Raw genomic sequence first — 26,274 nt, 5'->3', positions numbered from 1 at the left:
CAGGCAGTGGACCACTTCACGTACCTGGGCAGTACTCTTTCCCAAGCAGTGTCAATCGATGATGAAGTAAATTGCCGAATTGCTAAAGCCAGCTTCGCATTTGGCTGATTGCGCTCCAACGTCTGGGAACGTCGAGGGATCAGCCTACCAACAAAGCTGAAGGTCTACCGAGCAGTGGTGCTTCCAACTCTGCTGTACGCCTGTGAGATGTGGACTGTCTATCAGAGTCATGCATGAAGGCTCAATCACTTCCACATTTCCTGTCTGCAAAAGCTTCTAAAAATCAGATGGCAGGACAAAGTGCCAATAATGAAGTCCTTACCAGAGCCAGTCTGCCGTCAGTTCACGCACTGCTGATGAGAGGCCAGACCAGATGGGCCGGACATGTCGTGAGAATGTCAGACGAGCGCATTCCCAAACAACTCTTCTACGGAGAACTCACCCAGGTAAAGCGCTCCCATGGAAGACAAAAGAAGCAGTTCAAGGACACACTGAAGACCTCTCTGAAGTCCCTCGAGATCAACACCACCATATGGGAAACCCTCGCACTGAACCATCCAGACTGGCGCAGCCTCATTCACACAGGCAGTAATACCTCTGAGGCGAAGCGTATTGCTGAGGCTGAAAGAAAGCTGTGCAAGTCCAGAACTGCCCGCACGTCATCGACAGTGCCCTCACGTCTGCCCGACGCGTGACAGGACATTCCACGCCCCAATCGGACTGATCAGTCATCTTTGGATGCACTGAGTCTGGTCATCGAATCAATGAGTTGTTGAGGTCTTCATCGACAACAATGGACGAACATACATACATAGTCTCTGGCCGTTCAAACTCAGCCTCCAGGCGCTGAGCCTCTGCGGTCCAGCCCTGAGAGTAGCTTTTACCCTTCCCAACTATTATGGAGCGTACAGCACGCGGCTATAAGCATAGAAATATTGTTATTGGCCAGGTCCAGGGCAGCAATAGCGGGCTTTAAAATGGCCAAAAACACACAACAGCAATTCTTCACTTGCTCAGCCTGTTGTTGAACTACTCCTTGCTGCTGTCAAGTTGCTACATGTATGGCTTCATAAGCCCCTGCATTAAGGGGTAGACAGGGTCTCTGAGGATCACAATGGGCATTTCAACTTCCCCTACTGTGATCTTCTGGCCCGGGATGAAAGTCCAGGCTTGCAGCTTCCTGAACAGGCCAGTGTTCTGAAAGATGCATGTGTCATTTTAACCTCTGAGGGCAAGATTTTACAAAGCATGAAAAGGACTTTCAATGGGAGCTGAATCTTACTCTTGAATAAAAAATCTCAGCCTGTGCTGTCTAGACTTTTTCCATGCAAGCAGCTACAATTCAAGCACACTTGCAAGAACACAATTCACTGCTATACTTGCAAGAGCTTGACCAAGAAAAAAACAAAAAAACTAGTATAGACTGTTTGGGAATTTAATGCAGACTATCCCAGAGAGGTGAACCAGTGTTCATGCTATCACATGACATCAGGATCCTCACCCCATAACCTCAACCGGGCAGAACACAATGCCATCCACAGCCTCAGGAACAACTCTGACATCATAATAAAAAAGGCTGATGAAGGAGGTGCTGTAGTCATCATGAATAGGTCTGAATATGAACAAGAGGCTGCTAGGCAACTCTCCAACACCACATTCTACAGGCCTTTACCCTCTGATCCCACTGTGGGTTACCAAAAGAAACTACACCATTTGCTCAAGAAACTCCCTGAAACAGCACAAGAACAAACCTGCACAGATACACCCCTAGAATTCCAACCAGGGGTACTCTATCTGCTACTCAAGATCCATAAACCTGGAAATTCTGGACGACCCATCATCTCAAGCATTAGCACCCTGACAGCAGGATTGTCTGGCTATGCAGAGTCTCTCCTTAGGACCTACGCTACCAGCACTCCTAGCTATCTTTGAGACACCACTGACTTCCTGAGGAAACTACAATCCATTCCTGATCTTCCAGAAAACATCATCCTGGCCACAGCTGATGTAGAAGTCCTCTACACCAACATTCCACACAAAGAGGACTACAAGCTGTCAGGAACAGTATCCCCAATAATGTCATGGCAAATCTGGTGGCTGAATTTTGTGACTTTGTCCTCACCCATAACTATTTCACATCTGGGGACAACATATACCTTCAAATCAGTGGCACTGCTATGGGTACCCGCATGGCCCCACAGTATGCCAACATTTTTATGGCTGACTTAGAACAACACTTCCTCAGCTCTCATCCCCTAACACCCCTACTCTACTTGTGTTACCTTGATGATATCTTCATCTGGACCCATGGAAAGGAGCCCTTGAGGAATTCCACCATGATTTCAACAATTTCCATCCCACCATCAACCTCAGCCTGGACCAGTCCACACAAGAGATCCACTTCCTGGACACAACAGTGCTAATAAGCGATGGTCACATAAACACCACGCTATACCGGAAAGCTACTGACTGCTATACTTACCTACATGCCTCCAGCTTTCATGCAAACCACACCACACGATCCATTGTCTACAGCCAAGCTCTAAGATACAACCGCATTTGCTCCAACCCCTCACACAGAGACAAACACCTACAAGATCTCCATCAAGCATTCTTACAACTACAATACTCGTTTGCTGAAGTGAAGAAACAGATTGACAGAGCCAGAAGTGTACCCAGAAGTCACCTACTACAGGACAGGCCCAAAAAAGAAATTAACAGAATGCCACTAGCCGTCACCTTCAGCCCCCAACTAAAACCTCTCCAGCGCATCATCAAGGATCTACAACCTGTCCTGAAGGATGATCCCTCACTCTCGCAGATCTTGGGAGACAGACCAGTCCTCGCTTACAGACAGACCCCACCCCAACCTGAAGCAAATACTCACCAGCAACCACACACCACACACCAAAAATACTAACCCAGGAACTTATCCTTGCAACAAAACCCATTGCCAAATTGGTCCACATATCTATTCAGGGGACACCACATAGGACCTAATCACATCAGCCACTCTATCAGAGGCTCGTTCACCTGCACATTTACCAATGTGATTGATATATGCCATCATGTGCCAGCAATGCCTTTCTGCCATGTACATTGGCCAAACTGGATAGTCTCTACGCAAAAGAATAAATAGACATTGGTCTTTGTTGGGCCTGTCCTGTAGTAGGTGACTTCTGGGTACACTTCTGGCTCCGTCAATCTGTTTCTTCACTTCAGCAGACGAGTACTGTAGTTGTAAGAATGCTTGATGGAGATCTTGTATGTGTTTGTCTCTGTGTGAGGGGTTGGAGCAAATGCGGTTGTATCTTAGAGCTTGGCTATAGACAATGGATCGTGTGGTGTGGTTTGGATGAAAGCTGGAGGCATGTAGGTAAGTATAGCAGTCAGTAGCTTTCCGGTATAGGGTGGTGTTTATGTGACCATCGCTTATTAGCACTGTTTTTCTCTCCTGCTTATAATAGCTCACCTTAATTAATTACTCTCATTACAGTTTGTATGGCAACATACTTTTCGCATGTTCTCTGTGTATATATATCCTCCTACTGTATTTTCCACTGCATGCATCCCACGAAAGCTTATGCTCAAATAAATCTGTTAGCCTCTAAGGTGCCACAAGTACTCCTCATTCTTTTGCTGATACAGACTAACATGGCTGCTACTCTGAAACCTCTCCCATTGGGCGTATCATTTCCAGAACTGCAGATGGGCAACACCTACTCATCTACATGAAAACTGAGTTTAAGGGCCTGAAGATACTTTATCAATTAAATATATGGTATTCTTTTCATGCCTTACAGCTCAATATACATGATGGAAGCTATTATGACAGTTGAACAAGAAATCACTAGCATTAGTTCATGAAATTTTAACCTGTTTGAGCAAAACATTTCGACTCTTACTGTAAATGGCAAGTCAACAATATCATCTTAAGGTGAAGGACTATTATTTTATCTTTGCGAATCTGAAAAAGTTATGCTAATTTCTTGGAATTCAGTGAGCTCATATTCACACTTCCTTGAATTCTTGAACTATGCAGCATATTAATTGAACAAGTACACTGACCAAGGACACAAGTCCAGGATTACTTCAGGATATTTGAATACCCACTCCATATTTTCAGCACTTTGTTTCTGTGCTGTAAAGAAGTATAACCCATGCACAGAACATTGCAAAATTTTTGAGTAGATTTGTTTGAAAATATTATGTAAATTACACTAGACATAAAAGTTTTCCCACTGCCAATCTGCAACAGCATTTTATTAATATATCATAATAAATCATTACATATATCAAACACTCACAGACATGCCAACTATGGTCTGAAATCTCAGAAATACATTTCTGATAAGATAAGAACTCAATACAACGGTCATAAGAGCAGTTTTCAGAACAGAAAATTATTCACAGCAATATTATCCACTGTGCTTTACTAAATGTAGGCCTCAAAGCCCAATGTCAATGCACATACTCAATAGTGTGTGTACAGGGTCATAGGAGAGGGAAGAGAAATAAATCTTGCATTTCTGTTTTGGTAGGTTCTAACACAGCCCCTATCACAAGTATCCAAGTGCCCAGTTTAGTAGATGCCATGTAGAGCCTGCCACTGGATGATCAAGGTGTTAAAGGAGTACATAAGGAAGGTGTTAAAGGAGTACATAAGGAAGACAAGACAATAACAGAGAAGAAAACAATTCTTGGCATCAGTCTTCACTGCATAAGATGTGAAGGAGATTCCTACACCTGAGCCACTCTGGCAATTATAGGCCAGTAATTTCAGTACCAGGCAAAGAGTAAAAAAGAGAATTATCAGACACACAGATTAACACATATATTGGAGAAGACTCAACATGGATTTTGTAAAGGGTAATCATGCTTCACTAATCTATCAAAATTCAAAAAGCCTTTGACAAGGTGAACACCAAAGGCTCTTGAGCAAAGTGAACAGTCATGGGATAAGAGGGAAGGTCCTCTTATGGATCAGGAACTGGTTAAAAGATAGGGAACAAAGAGTAGGAATAAACGGTCAGTTTTTTACAATGGAAAGAGGTAAATACATGGTCCCCAAAGGATCTGCACTGGGACCTGTGCTGTTCAACATAATCATAAATGATCTGAAAAAAATGGGTGAATAGTGAAGTGGCAAAATTTAAAAATGATACTAAATTACTCAAGATAGTTAAGTCCAAAGCTGACTGCAAAGAGTTACAAAGGGAGTTCACTAAAGTAGGTGACTGGACAATAAAATGGCAGATGAAATTCAATGTTGATAAGTGCAAAGTAATTCACATTGTAAAAAATAATCCCAGCTATCCAGACAAAATGACGGAATCTAAATTAGCTGTTACTGTTCAGGAAAGATCTTAGAGTCATTGTGGATAGTTCTCTGAAAATATCTGCTCTATATGCAGCAGCAGACCAAAAAAAAAGCCAACAGAATGTTAGGAACTATTAGGAAAGAACATAAGAATGGCCCTACTGGGTCAGACCAAAAGTCCATCTAGCCCAGAATCCTGTCTTCCGACAGCAGCCAGTGCCAGGTGCTCCACAGGGAATGAACAGAACAGGTAATCATCAAGTGATCCATCCTCTGTCGCTCATTCCCATCTACTGGGAAATGGAGGCTAGGGACAACATTCCTGTCCATTCTGGCTAATAGACCTATCCTCGATGAATTTATCTAGTTCTTTTTTGAACCCTGTTATGATCTTGGCCTTCACAACATCCTCTGGGAAGGAGTTTCACAGGTTGACTGTGCATTGTGTGAAAAAATACCTCCTTTTGTTTTAAACTGGCTGCCTATTAATTTCATTTGGTGACCCTCAGTTCTTGTCTTCTCTTTGTTATGAGAAGTAGTAAACACCACTTCCTTATCTACTTTCTCTACACCAGTCACGATTTTATGGATCTCAATCGTATCGTCGCTTAGCCATCTCTTTTCCAAGCTGAAAAGTCCCAGTCTAATCTCTCCCCACACAGAAGCCTTTCCATATCCCAATCATTTTTGTTGCCTTTTTCTGAACCTTTTCCAGTTCCAATATATCTTGTTTTTAAGAGACGGGGCGACCAAATCTGCACACAGTATTCAAGATGTGGGCGTACCATGGATTTATATAGAGGCAACATGATATTTTCTGTCCTATTATCTATCCCTTTCTTAATTATTCCCAGCATTCTGTTTACTTTTTTGACTGCCACTGCACATTAAGTGGATGTTTTCAGAGAACTATCCAGAATGACTCCAAGATCTCCGTCTCTTTTAAACCCCATCATTTTATATGTATAGTTGGAATTATTCTTTCCCATGTGCATTACTTTGCATTTATCAACATTAAATTTAATCTCCCATTTTGTGCCTAGTCACCTAGTTTTGAGAGCTCCTTTTGTAGCTCTTATCAGTCTGCCTGGGTCTTAACCATCTTTAGTAATTTTTTATCATCTGCAAATTCATCTGCAAATTTTGTCATTTGTTTATCCCCTTTTCAAGATCATTTATTAATATGTTGCATAGGACTGGTCCCAGAACAGACCCCTGAGGGACCCCACTATTTACTTCTCTCCATTCTGAAAACTGACCATATATACCTACCCTTTGTTTCCTTCTTTTAACTAGTTACCAATCCATGAGAGCACCTTCCCTCTTATCCCGTGGCAGCTTACTTTGCGTAAGAGTCTTTGGTGAGGGGCCTTGTCAATGGCTTTCTGAAAATCAAAGTACACTATATCCACTGGATCCCTTTGGTCCACATGCTTGTTTACCCACTCAAAGAATTCTAGTAGATTGGTGAGGCATGATTTCCCCTTACTAGAATGATGTTAACTCTTCCTCAAAAAATTATGTTCATCTATATGTCTGACAATATTGTTCTTTATTATAGTTTCAATCAGTTTGACCGGTACTGAAGTCAAGCTTAGAGGCCTGTAATTGCTGGGATCACCTTTGGAGCCTTTTTAAAACATTTTCATCACGTTAGCTATCCTCCAGTCATCTGGTACAGAAGCTGATTTAAATGATAAGTTACAGACTACAGTTAGTAGTTCTGCAGTTTCATATCTGAGTTTCTTTAGAACTCTTGGGTGAATACCATCTGGTCCTGATGACTTATTGCAGTTTAATTTATCAATTTGTTCCAAAACCTCCTTTAATGATACCTCGATCTGGGACAGTTCCTCAGATCTGTCACCTAAAAAGAATGGCTCAGGTTTGGGTATCGCCCTCACATCCTCAGCCATGAAGACCGATGCAAAGAATTCATTTAGTTTCTCCAGAATGGCCTTATCGTCCTTGAGTACTCCCTTACCACCGTGATCATCCAATGGCCCCACTGGTTGTTTAGCAGGCTTCCTGCTTCTGATTTACTTTAAAAAAATTTGCTATTAATTTTGAGTCTTTGGCTAACTGTTCCTCAAATTCCTTTTTGGTCTTTCTAATTGTATTTTTATACTTCATTTGCCAGTGTTTATGCTCCTTTCTATTTTCCTCACTAGGATTTAACTTCCACTTTTTAAAGGATGCCTTTTTGCCTCTCACTGCTTCTTTTACTTTGTTGTTTAGCCACGGCGGCTCTTTTCTAACTATGTTTTTTAATTTGGGGTATACATTTAAGATGAGCCTCTATTATGATGTCTTTAAAAAATTTCCACACAGCTTGCAGAGATTTCACTTTTGGCAATGTACCCTTTAATTTCTGTTTAACTAACCACCTCATTTTTGTGTAGTTCCCCTTTCTGAAATTAAACGCTACAGTGTTGGGCCGCTGTAGTGTTTTTCCTGCCACAGTGATATTAAATGCAAATTGTATTACGGTCACTATTACTAAGCAGTCCAGCTACATTCACCTCTTGGACCAGATCCTGCCTCCCCAAACATCCAGGCGTGGCCCGGCCCAAGGCCCCTATCCAATGCCCTCTGCTTCGCTTTCCCTGACGCCCTCCCCTGGAACCCCTGCTCCTGACTGCCTCCTGCCACCCCATCCAACAATCCCCTCTCTCCTTCCTGACTGCCTCCCTGGGACTCCTACTCCCATTCAACCCCCTTGTTCCCAGCCCTCTGACCACCTCAACCCCTATCCACACCGCCGCCCCCTGACCACCACCCCTAACTCCCCTGTCCTCTATCCAACCCCCCTCCACTTCCTGCCCCCTTACCACGCTGCCTGCAGCACCAATGGTTGGCAGCACTACAGCCGCACCGCCCAGAGCACCGGGATAGGCAGTCATGCAACCTGGCTGGAGCCAGCCATGACACCACGCAGCACAAAGCACCGGGTTAGGCCGCGCCGTAGCTCTGCAGCTGTGCTGCCTGGCAGGAGCGCTTAGCCCCACCGCCTGGAGCATTGCACCAGCAGTGCAGCGAGCTGAGGCAGTGGGGATGGGATGGGGGATAGCCTCCCAGGCCAGGAGCTCAGGGGCTGGGCAGGATGGTCCCTCAGGCCAGATGTGGCCCACGGGCTGTAGTTTGCCCACCTCTGACTTAGGACTAAATCAAGAATTGTCTCTCCTCTGGTTGTTTCCAGGACCAGCTGCACCAAGAAGCAGTTATTTAAGGTGTCAAGAAACTTCATCTCTGCACCTCGTCCTGAGGTGACATGTATCCAGTCAATATGGGGATAATTTAAATCCCCCATCATTATTATTGAGTTTTTTATCTTAATAGCCTCTCTAACTCCCTGAGCATTTCACAGTCACTATCACTATCCTAGTCAGGTGGTCGGTAATATATCCCTACCGCTATATTCCTATTATTAGAGCACGGAATTTCTATCCATAGAGATTCTATGGTACAGTTTGATTCATTTATAATTCTTACTGCATTTGATTCTACACTTTCTTTCACATATAATGCCAATCCCCCACTAGCACGACTTTTTCTGTCCTTCCGATATATTTTGTACCATTTTATAATATGTATATTTTGAAAGGGAAAGACAATAAAGATAGATCATATAATAGTGCCTCTATGTACATCATTAGCATGCCCACACTTTGAATACTGTGTGCAGTTCCGGTCGCCTCATTCCAAAAACAATACATTACAATTGGAAAAGATACAGAGAAAGGCAACAAAGTGATTAGGAGTGCGGAATAGCTCCCATATGAGGAGAGAATAAAAATTGGAGATGTTAATCTTAGAAAAGAGATAATGCAGGATATGATCCAGGTCTATAAAATCACATTGAGAAAGTGAATAGGGAATTTATCCCGTCACATAACACAAGAATCAGGGTCACCCAATGAAATTAATAGACAGCAGGTTTAAAAACAAACATAAGGAAATCCTTCATCACAGAACTCTGAGTTAATCTGTAGAACTCGTTGCCATGGGATATTGGGAAGACAAAAATTATAAGTGGGTTAAAAAATATATGTATAATGTCACAGAGAATAGGTCCATCAATGGCTGTTAGCCAAGATGGTTAGGGAAGTCACACCAAGCTCTGAGTGTCCCTAAACCTTCAACTGCCAGAATCTGGGAGTGGATGACAGTGGATTGATCACTCAATAATTGCCCTGTTCTGTTCATTCCCAATGAAGCATGTGGCACTGGCCACTGTCAGAATACAGGATACTGGGGTAAAAGATCCATTGGTCTGACCCAGTATGGCCACTTAAATTAGCCTAGATAGAAAAAGGATGCTTGAATATAAAAAACCTTATTTAATTAAATACTCTCAATTTTTCTTACACCGTTTATAAGCAAAAATATCAAACTATTTTGTACTTCATGGCCTTTGCTCTTCTTGCCAAAACAGAACAGCCTACTTAGTTTTATGATGGGATAAAAGCAGTACGTTGTAGGCCCACTGACAGTTACTGTTGCAATTCCAGCTACTTATCTAATACAAAGGACAATGATCTGAAATTGGAATCATACACTAAAGAACCAACAACTTTCAATACTGTGGAGTGAAGTGTTTGCTAAAAAGAACACTTTAATATCAAAAAGCAATATTAAATATAATATTAAAATAAGCCTTCCGAAATGCAAACTGAATAACTGATCAGTGATGCTCCATAATTAAACATAAGATTATTGGAGAATTTGATTTTCTATTGTGACATAGACAGTCGTGTCTCACATGGAGATGCACAATCTGTAAATTATAGTAATAAAATAATAAATCATCAAGAAATAATTTTTCTACATATATTTTTCTTCATTAACTCATCTTTCCATCTGGAGCTTGAGTCTCCTCCAGTGTCCCCAACTACCAACTACCAGAAGTCATCTGGAATCATCACACTTCTTTGGTTCCCAAAGAATAATTATTTCCAAATCTCTGAACAAGACTAACATTGGCTACTGAGTAATGAAGCAGTAAACAAACTAGATCTCATATCAACTAGATCTCATGACTCCCAGACTAATCTCCAACGGAAAAAGGTGCGTCTATGATGACAATTTTATGGATCAGTTCAGACTGGGGGAGGAGTTATCAGTGAAGAGAAATTAGCAGGTAAGAAGTCTTTCTCCCTCATAAATCATCTGCTAGCCCAGTACTGAGGAAGCAGTGTATTACGTTGTGAGAGGTATTAATAATGACAGGAAGGAAGCCCCATGCTAAATAGAGATCGCAAACTTGGAATTGCTCCTTTCGAAAACAAAAAACAAACCCAAAATTTGAATTTCATACAAAGACCTCCACTTAAGAAAATCCTCCTCCCAAGGGAAGCATTAGAAGAGAAAAGCAAATCCAATTTGCAACTTGTTGTGGACATGTGAAATGAAGTCCACCTTGAGCCTCTAAAGACTGCTTCATCTTCAATAATACTGAGGCTCGAGTGGGACAGGAGAAGGCTGTTGTACTTGCAGTGAGCCAGGCCTAGAGAAACTCACCCTTTCTGGTGTAAGGACCTGAGATTAACTGCCATATAGCGACACTAGTCTTCTGAGCGCTCCCATCTCAAACTTCTGGGGTGAACTGAGGGCCTATGAATACCCCCTTGTTTTTTTCTTTTGGTAATTCAAAAAAAGTTTAATTTTAGAACAATAAACACACCCATGCATAGATTTAAAAAACCCCATCCAAGTATTAAAAATTACCAAATCAAATACAAAACTCAACATGCTCTTCCGAGGACCAGCTTTATGACACAACCATGGCCTGCAACATGGTTTGTTTCTCTTTCCTTTCCCCTCCTCCTGCCAGCAATAAAAATTTTAATATTAGAAATTCAGGTGTTGCTCACCTTTGATGACCCTATGGCCAACTAGAGAACTGGCAGGTTTATGACAGACTTCAGAAATTAAACCTGATAACAGAGGGGATGCGATTATTATTCACAGTGTTTTAAGCAATGGTGTTTGTTTAACTCAAATGAGGACTCAGGAAGTTTCCAGTCCACATCTGTGAAGTGACCCCACATAACAGAAGACAATATCTGACATTCTGATATTTAAATTTAAAGAACAAAACAAAAACTAATTTAAACTTTTCTGCACTTCTTTATTAATCATATGGCAGCCAAAATAACCCATCAATAAATTACTTGAAATGAAAAAATGTGTTTGACAATAATAAAAGAAAATCCGCTTTTCTGTCTCCGACATAGTAATCAATGGGGCTACTCATAATAGTAAAGTTAAGCAATTGCCTAGTATTTTCAATGTGGGAGTCTTAGTTCTGATGAAGGTTAAGCTCACATTTCTGGAATCATGGTATGTATTTCTATATTTAACTTGCTCACAGGCAAAACTAGTAGAATTAATATTTATTGTTTGTATTGCAGTGGGGGCCTCACTGTGCAGGGTGCTGTACAAAGGGAGAGTAAGAAAGAACATGCTCCAAATCATTGAAAACATTCTATGTTTAAATTATACATGACAAATTCCTGTTTTTCCTTTCACTCTATTCTTTTAAATTAACAGCAGAATGGATAAAAACTGATTTTTTAAAAAACATCTATTTTTGTATTTAAATACTTTAAAAAAAAATAAACGATTTGAAATTAAATTTGAAATTAGGACAACTTGTAAAGCCTAAATTTAGTATAATCTATTAAAATAATCTGAATTAAAAAGTAATATTCAACCAGTACATGTTTTCTACTGCCATTTTTAAATCAGACCACTAACCTGGTGGAAGTCACTCGCTGTGCATCTGGAATCAGAATTTGCTGAAGTGCAAGAACAGCTTTTGACCACAGAAGCCTCCTATGCATATGCAGAGAGAATATTTTCTTCATTTTCATTTATGCAACTATTTCAGTTCAGTGATTTACTGAGAAAATGATTAGCAGTTGAAAAAGAAGCAGGACGTACCATGGATTTATATAGAGGCAACATGATATTTTCATCTCATTATCTATCCCTTCCTTAATGATTCCCAACATTATGTTTGCTTTTTTGACTATCCACTTCCCATCTACAGATGAGAACCGGTTCAGAGAGGATGAGAGCTACCAGTTCTAAAATCGTCAAGGACACGGTGATTATAAATAATACTTCCTCTGTTTAATAAACCAATTTTAAATTAAAAACATGTTTTAATAAACTTGAGAAAAAAATACATATCTAACACATCGGGCAGTGTTATTTAAATTTTAAAATGCTGATTTTGCACATTTTAATTGAATTTCAATTTTCATTAAATAATCATTTATATCAAGATTTCCTGCTTGCCAATTTAAATCATGATTAAGAATAGAGATTTAAATCAGTCCACCCAGAATAGTAAATCTCATTCCTTGGCCAGCCCCATCTTCCCTCCTCCCTCATACACACACAGTGAGTGACAGTCACTTTGCAATGCTGTGGGAGAAAAAAAGTCCACAGTGGTTGATGACAATAGTGTATGGTGAGTTATCCATGCCTAGGATTTCAATAACTCAGTCCTGGATTAGGGGTTGTTATAAAAGTGGATGGGTAGGGTTCTGTGGCCTGCCTTGTGCAGGAGGTCAGACTAGATGATCATATTGGTCCCTTCTGACCTATGAGTCTATGAGTTACATCGTCCATAATCACCTGAACAAAATGGTTATCTAGTTAGATTAATTTACTGAGGTTGAAGAAACTGACACACTGTAAGCAGGTATCAAGAGCTGAAATACTACATGGTAAGTAACGTTTTAAGACATAGGAAATACTAACACAACAGTAATTCATCAGAAAGTATGGATCTGTAGTTTCAAGAATATCTTGTTCCCAGGATTACTAAGAAATCAATTTAATTCTTGTAAAATACTGTCATTCCTTAAAAATGTCTTAGACATTCACAGCTAAATGGATACTGCATAACCACTACCCACTATTCTGTGTATTATTTATTTAATATAAAACCCATAAATGGGTGTTTAGTCTATTTGTACAATATTCATACACAATTATTTGATTCTTTTAAGATACCCTGAACTCAATCCAGACATTACACAGTTACTTTAAACAAAGTATTTATTATAAGTAAAGCTATGATTTAGTCATGGCATTTTCAGTAAAAGTCACGGACAGGTCACGGGCAGTAAACAAAAAGTCACAGCCCACGACCTATGACTTGTACTATATAAATACCCTTAACTAAAACTTAGGTGCTCTGGGGCGGGGGACATCCTTCGGACACCGCTGCTGCTTGGGGGGGGGGGGGGGGAGGGCGTTCCAGCGTAGTACCACTGCTGCATAGTCCAGGGTGGGGAGGGGCATCTGAGGCCCCGCCGCTGTTCCTGGACCATTGCTCTGGGGCAGCACCTGGCACCAGCTGCCTGGGGCCAGCCAGTCAGTCACACCAGCCACTGCAGAAGTCCCGGAAAGTCATGGAATCCATGACTTCCGTGAAAGACTCACAGCCCTAATTATAAGCCATCTCTATAGAGATTTTTTTCTTCATTGCGTATTTCACAGAATTCAGACAGAGACATAGTGACACTCCACTCACAAGGCCAAGGATGATCTTATCTCACTTTTCTAAGTTCAGACATACGTAACACAATTAGTTTTAATTTCACAGTGTGACACTTTAACAAGATGCAATTGACTTTGTGTATGAAATGTTCATGTTCAGCAAAAAATGTTCTCGATGGCTCACTGGAAAGCAAGAGTCATAAAACCTACTTAACGTTTAAAACTCAGTAACACTGAAATAACAGGCTTTCAAGGTTATTAAAGTCAGTCAGTAAAGAGTGTTATTTCAGTTCTATAACCTTACATATTGAAGATCTTCCCCTAGGATCCTTGCATCCTTACACATGCAAGATTTATTTCAATTATTACATGAATACATAAGACTGCTGATAGTATGATATACAGCATGTGGTAGCAATATAACACATATCAGCAAACCAGGTTATCAAACCTTCTCAGTAGATTCACCATACAATATACATTTAGAGAACAACAGAGACAAACATAAATTGTTTTACTTGCAAACATTTGCTCTTTGCACTTCTGGTATGGATGTGGATTTCCCATCCATCAACATTTCCCCCTGTACCTGACACAGGACATTAAATATACTTTGTTTTCAAGTAACTCAGATTTATTTTTTATAGTAAGCAACCAACAAGAAAAAAAAAAACATTTTACCTTTGGGGCTTCCAAAAAAAGTAAGAATGTATTAAAAAAAAATCACTAGAAGATTTTCCATACCCAGTATTTTGGACTGCAAATTCAACTTCAAAGAAAATTAATTAGCATTGCCAGTAATTGGAACATGTTTACAGCAAGCCTGGAAACCACTATAAATGGTTTTCAAATGGAATAATCAAAGATCCTATGTGCCAGTTATTGAAAAGATGAAAGTGTCTAACCAGCCTTGGCATGCTGTTCTGCAAATATGCTACAGCTGATCTTATATAAATATTGTAAGTAACTCCACCCCTGCCACACACACAGAGTCATGCACCCTCGTCCCAATCTTGCAAATATAAGCATGCGAGTAACTTTGCTCAGATTAATAAATACGCGCTTACAAGTCTTTGCATTGTAGACCAGGGCCAATTTTGCATACTTCTAGGATGGAAGGCTCACACCTAAATTCTGTCAAGGCAAGATTGGGTGCTAAAGCATTAAGAGTACATTTTAAAGCCTGTAAGGGGTAAGGAAAAAGCTGTGTGGGTTTTTTTTAATATGTGAAGTTGTTGTAGAAATGCTGGTCCCAGGATATTTGAGACACAAGGTAATATCTCTTACTGGACCAACTTCAGTTGGTAAGAGACACTAGTTTACAAACAACACACTACAAACACACACCTGCGTATAAGTATGCATAAAAGGGGAAGGTGGCATTTTGTTTCATATAATCACTGAGAAACTGATCCTGCAAACACTGTGCTGAGTACCATGATTGCACTCCACTATTTTCAGGAGACCACTTGCAGCAGTAAATTTTACACTGTAAGTATTTGCAGGATAAATCTCTAATATAGCATGAAAAATTGAATAATCTCAATAAACATTAAATCAAAGGATAAGCTACAAAACCCCAAAACCTTATTTTTTGTACAAACTCAGCAGTCAAGTTTTCTATGTGGGTACTTCCACAGTGTGTGCTAACAAAGAAAAAACAAAAAAAGAAAAAAAAATTGTTGTTTCCACAGAATTCATAGAACAAAAGCAGCACACATTAACATTAATATAATACCATGATTAAATGGATATTTTCAACATAAAAATCACTTCTACTATTTTTTTTTTGTTAATAACTGTTACAAGTAGGGTCACCAGACAGCAAGTGTGAAAAATCGGGATGGGAGTGAGTGGTAATAGGCGCCTGTAAAGACAAAGCCCCAAATATCGGGACTGTCCCTATAAAATTGGGACATCTGATCACCCAAGTTACAAGAAGCATTTTTTTATTGTAACTGGAAGAATAGGGGAGGGGGGGAGAATCAGCTTACCTGACAGCACTTTGCATATAATATTTAGGTTCCAATAATGCAAATACTTAGTTGCATGCATATGTATTTTGCATGGTTAGGGCCTAAATCAGTTTTCCCTGCTTGAATGGGTTCTTCATACACAAACTGAAGGGAAAAAATGGAAAAATAGGAAAATGCATTTCTAAAACCACAGGGGAACTACAGCAGACATAGTACTTCCAAAAACAATTTTTTAAAAGTTCAAAGCTATTTTAAAGTTGACATCGTCCCTTTATTGACTCCCATTACAACAACTTACAGTAAATCAGAACTTACTCCATCCTTTTTCTCCCCAGTTGAAGAGTTGAGTGCTGGAAGACTAGGGACAAGAACCACACCTCAGGCAACTTGCCAATACCAGGCCCATTGTTTGTTTGTTTTTTGTTGGCTTTGACCAGGTTCTGGGCACTGCACCCAGCACAGAGCCAATTATGCTTCATGACATCATGGTCAGCTGGGATGGTGCCGTGTTGGCCCCTGAATCCAGTATGGGGACTGGTGGGAGCCAGCAGCAAGCTCCTAGAGCGAAGTTTGAAGTGTCTTTTTAACCAGTCCCAGAGTAGGCTGTAGATCAGGATCAACAGCAAATTCTCCATCCCTATTTGGAAGAGTGTTGGATTTTTCTCCTCTTTCCTCCCCTCCCCTGGAACATCCTGCTACCGAGCCAGCAGCACACCCACTGGAGCCAGAAGCTTCCCCAATTATCCTTTTTCTCCCCAGCTTCCACTATGTGTTTGAAGTCGTCAACAAAATAAGAATTAAAACCCTAAAATAATAGAATTTCTACTTCGCAAGTTTCCAAAGATGAACTACACAGAAAAGAAATACAGTAATACTATTAATGTGCATATAATATCAGTACTTAAATCTAGTCATGTTTTCAATCAGCAATTTTCTAATATAAGCCATTTACACTCAATATCCTTACCGGTCTGAAAACACACATACAACCCTTTCCCCAACAGCTGGTTTTATAAAACAAAGAACAAGCATAGCCCAAAGCTGTGTCAATTTTATTACATAAGGCCCCGGGTCTTAAAAATATGATATTCCTTATAGCAGTGGTCCCCAACCTTTTTGTCGGGTGGGCACCAGATGAAAGACCGTGGTGGCGGTGGAGCACCCGCTGAAATGCCGCCGAATTTCTGTGGCATTTCGGTGGCGATGCCTCTCGATGACATCACTTGCCGCCGACAAGTGATGTCATCAAGAGACGTCACCACCGAAACGCCACAGAAATTCGGCGGCATTTCGGCGGGTGCTCCACCGCTGGCCAGGATGCGGGCGCATTTAGATGCCCCTGCAGGCACTGCGTTGGGGACCCCTGCCTTATAGGAACAACATGGTACTGTGAGGTAACATAACTCAAGAGAATAAAAGGAAAATTTACAAATACTATCATAGAAGTTAGTGACAGAAATTGTTTAAATAATCACTGAGTCCATTCTCTTGCATAATCAAGCATATTCCCCAAAAAGTGGGCACGACAACAGAAGAACTACAAGAGCAGCCCAGTCTGGATACCATGCCTTACTGCGAGAGACTACAAGAAGCTCCACCTATTTAGTTCATCCATTAGAAGCTTAATGTGACTTGTTGATAATTTGCAAGTACTCACATGGAGAAAAGATTTCTGATAGTAGAGAGCTCTTTACCCTAGCAGAGAGAGGGCATAACAATCCAATGGCTGGAAATGAAGCTAGACAAATCTGGCTTTACAATAAGGTGCAATTTTGTAAACAGAGAAGGTGATTAACTCTTGGACCAGCTGACCTAGTGATATAGCAGATTCCTCATCACTTAAAGACTATAAATCAAGATTGGACGTCTTTCTAAAAGATATGCTCACCCAGAAGTGATAGGCTTGATGGAGAAATTACTGGGTGAAGTTCTGTAGGCTGTGTTGTGCTGAAGGTCAGATTAGATGATCCAACAGGTCCCTTCTTGCCTTAAAAAACAAACGAACAATCTGTTAAACTAGGAATAAAAGGGCCTACAGAAGGCAGCATGAAAGGAGCCAATCCAGCAAATCTTTGAACAAAGGTGTGTAGCACAGAGTCCCAAATTCGTTATAAAGCTGATGTCAAAGAGAAATGATCCTCTGATTTGACCTGTGAGACAGCATTTGGTCAAACAGATCTTCTCATGAACAGGTCCTATCATTTCACTGCAAAAAACAACAGACAATCATCTGTAATATGGATGATGTGAGAATATTGTTCTATATTGAGATCTCATGCAATATTAATAATTCATCTGCTTCAAGCAGATGAATTTATATGCCTAGGGCCTTACGTGCCAAGTATTCTCTATAGCTCTATTTTTTCCCCTGTGGCTAGGGGAAAGGGAGGACAAGTAGACACCTGATGACAGACAAAAGGTGCTGCTTCAAAACCTGCAAATAAACCCTGACTAGAAGTTTTCTTGGTGCCACTATTAAAGTCTCTCATGGACTAAAACATTAAGAGCTTCTCTCCTATGTTCTAGCTCTTGAGTGGTTCTAAAACCTCAAAGATTAAATGTCTATCTTTTTCATCACAAGCTCTGAAGCTGCTCCAAAACCAGAAATAATATGAAAAGATCAGTTTGGGCGATTTCCTCTGAAAAAAGGATGCTTGTAATTCCCATCCACCTTTGAGCAGCACAATTAGAAGAAGCCCAGATAATACTGGGCAACATAATTTTCTTCTAAATTTCATTAGACATAAGCAATACTTCTGCTCTGCTGTATTAAGAGCAATTATTATTCAAGCGTTATTTTATAAGTCCATATGCAGACATTTTAAAGCCACAGGGTAAAATCTGTTCTGACTTCCTGAATAGCACAAATCACAGAATTTCACCCAGTTACTACCCTTGTAGCGTGCCCAGTTACCCAAGCTTTAGCTAACATCACCAGATAATTTGTGAAGTGTTAACAAAAATGAGTTGTGTAGATTAAAGGCATACTGAAGTTCCTCAAACAAATGTTTACAATCCAGAAATTAACACGAACATTTATCATTTATGTAATACCGTAAGAACATACTACAGGTTCTAAAGGCGAATCTACACTAATATAGATGTAGATCACGCCTAGCATAGATGAAGGTTAGAATAGTTTATACCACTTCCCTAAAAGAAACAAGCTATACTGGCAAAAGCACTTTTCTTGCCAGCGTAAGTGCTTCTAGGGCATTTGCCATTAGAGAAATGCCATTTAAAAAAAACAAACAAAAGCTACACATACATACATTCCCCTAACCAATATTACTGTACTAGCACAAGTTTCTAGTGTAGACCTGCCCTAATACCAAACACACAATGTAGCCAAAACCCTCCTTTAGTTATCTAAAGAATGGCACCTTCAGACTCCCTATAGCTGGGAATGAAGCTCTGCATCATTTAGTGCTGATAAAGTATTAGCACCTGTTGTCGGGAAAACAGAATCCTGAATTTAAAGTGTGTCAGTCCTCTCTTAAGATGCAAAATGCACACAATTTCGCCAAGTGAGACATGCGTTATCCTGGTCCAAATCACTCCCAGCACCAAAATCACAAAACTTCTTTGGCGAAACACTTAGTTTTCATTTGAATGTGGTGGGGACTTTCTTTCGAGGAAATTTTTACAGCATAGAGAGAGGGAGGAGTAGGGCATGGCTACAGTGTTCTCCCTGCTCCCATGAGATGCATTTTATAAATGGAGCGTAATTTATGCCTCCCATCCCTCCTTGGCAAGAACCACATCCAAATCACAAGCAGATCCCAGCCTTTGTAGGAAGGGAGAGCTGTCTCTGCTGCACCATTCCCTCTTGACCTCACCTGGATAATAGTTCTGCAATGTGACTAGAAGAGGAGGGTTGTGGGACAGGCACTCTTCAGGAATCTTACATCCTCAAACCTATAGAGATTCTCTGACTTAAGTTCCTATTCACAGGAGTCATTTTAAATTAGACCAGCCCCCCGCTCCCTCCTTCCCATGCAGCAGAATCCTCCCTACTAAGGAGGATTCCAAAGGTAGTGGCTGATATGGGAGACTGAAATGAAGCAACCACAGAATCACTGCCAAAAACGTGAATTCTTGCATTTCCCCTGAAACACAGGCTGAATTTCATTGATCTGTAAGTTCAGGGGTCTGAATCTTCCATGTGCTCCATAGGGTGGGAGGACAATGATAAACAAGAGGTAACTTCACAAACAAATTTACAGGGTTCCTAGTCTTTATGGGGCCTAACAGGAAATCCCTCCTGGGGACAATATTGGATCAGGCAGTGAAAGCCTGAAATTTGACTGCTGGCCTACAAACAGGAAAGTAGAAGAGTAATTTCAACATTAAATAAACTGTAAGGTCTTTGTGTTTGCAGAGCGCCTCACAGAAGAGGTCCCTGAGCCAACTGGCTCCTTTAGTCACTATTGCAATACAAGCAGTAATAAAAACAACAGGAGCAGCAGCATTTCAAATGCAGCTCCATCATTTGGACTGGAATTTTTTCAGCTGCTGGACTGTGAGAGAGGCAACTAAAACCTTTTGGGCCACAAGGCAGACACTTTTTTATTCATTTTTGTCCTGTCGTTGCATCACTATCCATAGTTCAGAGTCATTCTACATAATGCACAGCAAAAATCAATGACCAAACAGGTAGCACATGCAAAAAGAGAGAAAAATCAATGCTCCCATATCAACGTATCAAATCAGAAGGCCTAGTTCTACCCAGGTACTACTTATTATTTAATATTTGTATTGCAGAAGTACTTAGGAGCCCCAGTTACGGACCAGGACTGCAGTAGGCACTGGACAAATACAGAACATAGAGATGGTCCACTCCCCACCTAGTTTTACCTATCTAGGTAAGTTAGATCACTGTAGTTCTGAGCAATGAGTTTTCAACCTCATTTGCATAATTGTATTCCTCTGTAGTCCACTGTACTTAAATACTTCATACTTCAAGACTCCAACGTGAGATTTCAGTATAAAACAACATGCCTAATTTATGTTAATTTAAAAGCTTTTGTATTGTTTTAAGAAGCTTCCTGTTCCCCCCCTACTTTTTCCTTCAACTAATGATAGCAATGGTTAACACACACAAGAAAGGATCATAGCTTATTTCAAGGCAGATTTTTTTTATTAATAGGAATGTCTATAAGAAGATTGTTGGAGGAAAACAAAGACAAATATGCCCCAACAGGCTTTAGAACTACACAGAAAGGAGTGGCTACATTTGCCATACAAATCAGCATTCCTATTCCAAATTTATACATAAATAAAAAGGTTCTCCAACTTCTGAGGGGATGTAATACAAATAATATAAATGGAAGGGGAAAAAAAACCACATAATCTACTGAGTCATATTTATGAAAACCTAATCCAGTTGCATTGACCTTGCAATACATTAATTCTACACCACAGAGCCTGTATAAAATGTGTGTTTTAAAAAATAAGACTACCATTTTATGAACCTGACCCACTACCAAAAAAAGCCTTTCTATTGAGCCATTGGTCTATTTTTAACTGGACATTTCACAAAGAACATTTACTATCTTGTTTTTATACAAATCCTATTAAATGGGCATGAAACAACATTACATTAGTCATTTCTGCAATAAAACAAGTTAATGCTCTAATAGGACTGTTACTGATAGAACTACAGAATCATACAATGTTCTAAAAGTGTATATGGAGATTTACATATTCAGATAGCCTTTACTGAGGCACAAAAATATCTTATAATACGTGTAAACCATGCACTGTCTGAAACCAGATCTGACCTCATTGCAGCAGTTCCCATTCTATAACAAATCCTTAAAAAAATATTCAGAACCCTTAATTTCTGGGTTAAAGTCACCGTAGCAGTGGCTTTATGACCATAAATATGCAAGTTTATCCATAAGTATCTACACATCTCTTGCAAAGAGAATCCCCACTCCATACCACAGCTGGCTGGTCATGGTTCCAGACCATTTAAAGAGGCTAGCAGAGTGGCTTTCTTATGCTCTGTCCCTGCCTGGAGGACCAAAGGATGAGTGGGAAAGTCTCTCCTTTTCCGTGTGAATCTGCAAAGGGATTGGGCACAATATTTTCTATAAGCCATACTGTCCAGTTCAGGTCACTATGTCTGATTAAAGATACCGTTAAAAACTGGTGATAATACAGTGGAGATTTATCAAAGGTGATCTATCAAAGACGATGAAAAGATTAATTAGTGATAAGGAGGGATTTACCAGAGACCTATGTAAACAACAAGAAACAAGCAGAGCAGCTAACTCAAAGGATCTGATCTCTGCACAAAAACTATACTCCCCCAACAGCAATATTTCTATCTAAATAATCAGAGTTAGCTGAATGTAGTCTGCCATGGTCTTCACCAAGCAGGCTGTTGACGACAATATTCAGACATAGTAAAATTTCATAGATCCACTCTTTACATTTACTGCTCTTTCCCCAGCCTCCACCATCTCTCTTGTTCTTGGTCTACACTAGGTCCTGATCCTGCAAACCCTTATACATATACTTAACTTTCCTACTGTGAGCAGTCCCATTGAAATCAAAGTAATAAAGATAAGCACAAGTGTATCCTGTTTGCAGGATAATGGCTTACACTGTAAGATTCTTGGGGCAGAAATTTTCTTTATCTTCTAGTAAAAAAACATGTATACTTATGGTCCTACACAGGACTGGCGCTAGGGGTTGAGCGCCCTAGGCGGACGGCAATTTCGCCGCCTCGCACGCTGGTCCCGCAGCTCCGGTGGAGCTGCCGCAGTGGTGCCTGCGGAGGGTCCGGTGCTCCGTGGCTCCGGTGGAGCTGCCGCAGTCATGCCTGCGGGCGGTCCTCGGAGCCACGCGAGCAGCCGACCGTCCGCAGGCACGACTGCAGCAGCTCCACCGGAGCCGTGGAGCACCGGACCCTCCGCAGACACCACTGCAGCAGCTCCACCGGAGTCACCTGCCAACCCCTCCAGCAAAACAGCACCCACCAATTATTCTGGCGCCCTAGGCGATTGCCTAGGCTGCCTAAATGGTAGCACCGGCCCTGGTCCTACATAAATTATAACAACATGTGAAATTGGTTCAATTAGAATTGTTACATCTTGATAGAAAATGGCTGAGAGGTGACAGGACTTAACATTTAAGTTACCTCTGATGTACTAAACCCGTTATGTCTGACGATATGTTCAAGGTCATTCAATAGGCCGCAACTAAGGGCTGTAAGGTTTGAGAGAACTATAACAAGAATTCAAATGAGGTATTATGAGGAAAAGTGAAGAGGAAGAATAGACTTCCAACTGGTATGACAGAAACAATCAAGATTACTTTACTTGAGCTTTGTAACGGTATGGACTTTAGCATGAGATATAAGGCAGTTTTGTCTTTGAAGTAACCAGCCTACCTTCAGGGGGCAATGAGGACCTGTCCAACTTGGTTACGGTCTATGAGACTATTTTTGCAATATTCTGGTACAAAAAAGTTTAAGTGTTTTTAAATTTGAAAATCTCTGTAAAAAAAGTGGGAATGATAATTCTTGGCATGAAGACTGACAGCTACTTCTGGCACTTGATCTAAGATAATTACTAGTACTTATCCATGGGTCCAATCCTACTTACATTAACTTCAGTAGGAGGATCAAGCCCTATATATCACTATAACTTGTAAATTCTTTCACACAGAAGGGAGACAGGAAGCATACATAATACAATATTGTTGGTTCTGAGTCAAATTTATATATACTTGAAGAATTTTAAGTGACAACACTATAAATTTCATCTCTTCTAAGCAACTTCAAATATTATAAAATGGATCATTTTTGTGTTGCATTTTAAAAAAGAAATATGTATGACAAACTGGAGAAACAGGCTGAAATAAATAAGATGAAATTCAATAAGGACAAATGGAAAGTATTACAATTAGGAAGAAAACAATTGCATAAATACAAAATGAGAGATGATTGCCTAGTAAGTAGTATTGTAGAAAAGGATCTGGGGGTTTTAGTGAATCATATACTACACATGAGTCAACAATGTAATGCTGTTGCAAAAAAAAAAAAATCAAACATAATTCTGGGATATATTAGCAGGAGTGTTGTAAACAGGACATGAGAAGTAATTGTTAAACTTTATTCAACACTGATAATGCCTCAGAAGGAGTATTGTGTCCAGTTCTGGGTACCACATTTCAGGAAAGATGTGGACAAATGGAAGAAAGTCCAGAGGAGAACAACAGAAATGATGAAATGCCTAGGAAACATGATCTACAAGGAAAGATTGAAAAAGTTTGTTTAGTCTTCAGAAGAGAAGATGGGGGAGGGGAACATAACAGTTTTCAAGTACATAAAAAATGTTATGAAGAGGAAGGTGATAAACTGTTCTCCTTAACTACTGAGGCCAGGACAAGAAGCAATGGGCTTCAACTGTAGCAAAGGAGATTTAGTTTAGACATTAGGAAAAACTTCTTAACTGTAAGGGTAGTTAAGCACTGGAACAAATTACCTAGGGTGGTTGTGTGATTTTTGTCATTGGAGGTTTTTAAGAACAGGTTAGACAAACATCTATCAGGGATGATCTCTAGATAATACTTAGTCCTGCCTCCATGCAGGGGACCGGACTAGATGACCTATCAAGGTCCCTTCCAGTCCTATACCTCCATGATCTACAAACACTGAGCACTTAAAATTAAAACAGGCACAAAATCCTTGCACAGATCTAGAACTAGATATATAGTCCTGTATTGATCAAAACCAGCATAGAATAAATAATCCAGCTTTTTAGAACCAGAGTCATATTGCATCTGCATGTCTAAGAATTTCCCATATGACTACTAATTGAACTAAATTATTCATACACATTCCAAATTTCCCTCAAAAACCTTATCTAACAAATAAAAACGGAGGATTGCATGCTACTTACTCAAGAGCAATTTTGTTTACATTTTGCTTTCAAGAATTTAATAAATACACAAAATCTATCAACTGCAGTCTTGAATAAGTAATAGCTGTTTACAAAACAAAACGCAATGCAACTCCCGCTCAGGTTGGAAGCAGAAGTATAAATAGATCCTAAGATACCATTAAGAGTTTATGGAGTTCCTAACAAGTCATTCCTTTACCATGCACAGCGGACATCTATTTACCCTCCAACACCAACCGACACAGGGGCTCAAAGATTTTTTTGGTAAAGTTATTTGATAACTATTTTTCATTCTAAAACAAAAAGCCGCTTAAACGACGGAGTTCCTCCAGCAGAATCACCCCCGGCTAGGGACTGAACAGCAACACAGAAACGCATTCCCACGTTTCCACCCACGCAGAACCGCATCAGCGAGCACCAGCGCCGAGTCCGCCCTTACCCGCGTGTAAACACAGCCACCTCCTAAGACTGGAGACGGCCAGGAGAGCAGCAGGAGAGGCGCCGGCTCCAGATCGGAGGGGTCCGATTCCAAGCCAAGCGACACCGGCAGTGACCTAACCGGGCTGCGAGCAGAGGCAGCAGCGCCGCTGACAGACGCGATTGCTCCCCGGAGAACGGGAGGGACGGCGTGTGGCAGGGGGTGGTACTGAGCCCGTTTCCCCGGGGGAGGCACCTCCCTGTCTGTGTCTCCCACCCCCCGCCACCTAGGGGGTAACGGGACGTTTCTCTGACCTGACCCAGGTCAGAGGGGCTCGGCGCTGCATGTGGGGCTCGGCTGCCGGCGGGGAGGGGGTCAACCTGGGGAAAGCTCCCCCCGAATCGGTCCTTCTCCCCAGCCCTGCAGGGCCCCTCCGCCGACACTTACCCGCTAGCGCCTCTCCCGCAGCCTGGTCCCGCGGGCGGCGAGCCCTGAGCAGCAGCTACGTGGGGCGCCCCATAGCGCACGGGGCCCAGCTCCGGCTGCAGCTGCCGGCTCGGCTCGGCTCTGCGCTGCGCTGCGCTGCGCAGCCGGGGCAGGAAGGCGGGGAGGGGATTGCGGGGGCCGGCGTCTCCACAGGGAGAAAGGGATGGAGGCGAGCAGAGCCTGCGCGCTGGAGCTGCGGGCGGGCCGCTGGCGTTCACACAGCAGGACCGGGGTCGGGCCCCGAGGCGGCGGCGGCTGCCGCTGCCCGGGCTCTGCCCACCCTGCGGGGGGAGGGGAAGGAGGCGGCGGCCTCGCAGCCCGGCTTGGGGGAGGAGGGGCTGGCCAGAGTTTGAATCTCAGCCGGCCCAAGACACCCAGCCACTGCTACTGCCCGGGGCTGGATTGTGCCGCAGAGCAGCAATGATACGCCAGGGTAACTGGGGCTTGGGGTCCCCCGCGAGCCCCCCTTCTGTCTGTCTGTCTGTCGCTCTCCGAGCACCGGGACAGAGGAGGGTGCGGGGATTTGGAGCCTGTGTCACAAAAAACAAAGCGGGGGGAATCATTGGGTTGTTCTGAACACTTTGATCACGACTTTCCCCTATCTCCGAGGCCCTGATTCTGCCATCAGAGAGAGAAATTACT

General features: G+C 41.5%; 1 protein-coding gene across 5 annotated transcripts in view; it reads right to left on the bottom strand.

Annotated features, from left to right (window-relative positions):
- LIFR (LIF receptor subunit alpha) overlaps positions 1-25,773 on the bottom strand; it is a 95,257-nt gene extending 69,484 nt beyond the window's left edge. For 2 of the 5 annotated variants that reach the window (XM_030566269.1, XM_030566271.1), the window contains exons 1-2: positions 25,594-25,773; positions 17,702-17,800 (exon numbers count right to left, since the gene is read on the bottom strand). The gene's annotated coding sequence lies outside the window, so the exon portion shown is untranslated. The remainder of the gene's footprint in view (positions 1-17,701; positions 17,801-25,593) is intronic. The other 3 variants (XM_030566270.1, XM_030566272.1, XM_030566273.1) reach the window with 2 other exon arrangements.
- Positions 25,774-26,274: the final 501 nt, after the last annotated feature.

This window comes from Gopherus evgoodei, chromosome 6, assembly GCF_007399415.2.
Source record: "Gopherus evgoodei ecotype Sinaloan lineage chromosome 6, rGopEvg1_v1.p, whole genome shotgun sequence".
NCBI lineage: Eukaryota > Metazoa > Chordata > Testudines > Testudinidae > Gopherus > Gopherus evgoodei.
This window is presented reverse-complemented; position numbering and strand designations above follow the sequence as displayed.